Source organism: Orycteropus afer, unplaced genomic scaffold (assembly GCF_000298275.1).
Source record: "Orycteropus afer afer isolate SDZICR_OR568_19922 unplaced genomic scaffold, OryAfe1.0 scaffold00042, whole genome shotgun sequence".
Taxonomy (NCBI): domain Eukaryota; kingdom Metazoa; phylum Chordata; class Mammalia; order Tubulidentata; family Orycteropodidae; genus Orycteropus; species Orycteropus afer.
The window spans coordinates 2,207,821-2,210,261 of NW_006921629.1; positions in this window are offsets into that span (position 1 = coordinate 2,207,821).

Here is a 2,441-nt window from a genome sequence, read left to right on the forward strand (position 1 = left end):
AAACCTTCATGGAAATTTAGGGCAAACACTGGCCTCTTTTTCCTTAAGAGCTCTTGCCATATCACATCCCAGTGGGGGTTCCTCATGTCCCTTTTAAGAAACTCTCCCCCATGCATAAGAGTTTCCTGGCCCTAGAATCTATCACCCTCCTTCAGAGAAATCTGTGGGATGGGACTTTCACCACAGTATGAGATATCATTGTGAACAAATAGACTATAGACTGAGAATGGAAAATGAGACCTGTTCATTTACTGAACACTGCTTTGCCGGAGGGAACAGGAGTTCTCCCCAGCCACAGGCCTAGAGGCCTCTACACTCCAGCTCCCCATTACCTCCAAAACTGCAGGCCGTCTTTTACACATAACTGTAATCAAAACCCCCTTATCACTCTCCCGAACACATACATCCACTCTGAGAAGAGAAGAAAAGAAGGGAAGGCCTCATGATAAGCAGGCAAGAGAAAGCACCAGTCAGAGTTATCAGCTAACAAGCTTCAGAAGCCATTTGAAGGGGATGCTGATGACATTCATTTGCAAAGAGTCATGGTACTAGGGCAGTTGTGTGGTAAAACATTAAGACCCTGTGATTTCCTGACACTTTCCTTTCTTCGTCCAAATACTGATGTGTAATGCTGTCTTGTTTGGAGGGGGCTTCGTTAGTGAAGGCCTGAAGGAACCCCATGATGGCTTTGACAGAAAGCCTCCATTGGGTTCTGCCATGGCAAACCTGGGCTCTGCCTGTCCCCCAACATGTGTTCCATGTAGATAGGCATCCAGGTTCTTCTTGTTGTCTAAAGGCTATCTCACACACACACACACACACACACACAAACACACGCACGCACACACACACACATACACACATACACACAACTCTCCTCTCCCAAGGAATAGATTGATTCTCAGAAACAATAGTATATAAATCCTTACTCCATCGTCTTTGGCACACTACTCCAGCCAAAATAGAGACTGCACACAGCATTATTATTCAGGCAAAGGGAAGATCTTTGTCTGTCCCCTTAAGTTTTCAGACTATACCCTTTGCCTAGGAAACACATAGGAAACAGGAACCGTCTCTCCACTTCCCCACTCAGTAATGGTTATCTCTCAGCTGCTACTCAAAAGCAGGGCAGATCCTGTGGCATTCATGCTTTCATTTTCACCAGGCCAAATTTTAGGGGAAGAGGTGTGGCATGAAGACATATACCCCTGACCAAGCTGCCGGATGGAGAAGTCATGGGAAGAGGTGCAGTGCTGTCTTATTTAAACCTCACAACAGTCCTTCAAGATAGATATTGTGTCTCCATTTTATAGATTAGGCAAGTGAATGTCTAAAAGGCCGAGTGAAAGACAAAGAACCCAATTTTAAAATAAACAAACACTTCACCAAAGAAGATATTCAGGTGGCCAATGAGCATATGAAGAAATGCTCATAATCATTAATCATTGGAGAGATGCAAATCAAAACAACAGTGAGATATCATCTCACTCCAGCAATAATAGCAAAGTTCAACAAGACAGAAAATAACAAATGTTCATGAGGGTATGGAGAGATTAGAACTTTCATACACTGCTGTTGGGACTGCAGTGGGGTACAACTACTGTGGAAAATCATATGGTATCTCCTTTAAAAGTTAGAAATAGAAATAGCATTTGATCCAGCAATCCCACTACCAGATATATATCCTAAGTAAGTGAGAGCCAGGGCACAGATAGATATATGCCCACCCATGTTTATCACAGCACTATTCACAATAGCAGAGATAGAAACAACTTTTAATGGATGAATGGATAACCACTCTATGGTACATACACACAATGGAATACTACGCAACACTAAAGAATAATGAACAATACACAAAAGACCTCATAATGTGGATGAACTTAGAGGACATTATGTTGAGTAAAATAAGTCAATCACAGAAGGACAAATATTGTATGAGTCCACAATTGCAAAAAGACAAGGAAAGATTTACACATGGAAGGAAACTCTCTCGGTTGGTTACCAGGGATGGGAGGGGAGTGGAGAGAAAATTGCTATCTAGGTAAGAGACACATTGATTAGAGTGAAGGGGAAGGCAATATACCAAAAGTGAGTGACCAGCACAATAACACTAAGGAAAAGGAAGACACAGAGAGGTACACAAGAGGTACAGACAATAAAGGTAAATACTTTTACACACACACAATACTGCATTATCAGTAATAGCAAACATTAATCTATGGTGCATACATAGGAAGATAGGCAAAATGATCAGGTATGAGTAGGCAAAAGGGAATATACCCATGGCCATATATAGGTTTGTCAGATGATACTTCTACATCCATATTTGTATATGCTATAAGAATGCCCATATACACCATAGTCACGGGGAACATCAAGCTCAATTGGCATAACATAATACACAAAACATTGTTCTACCTCCTACTTCAGCAAGTAGC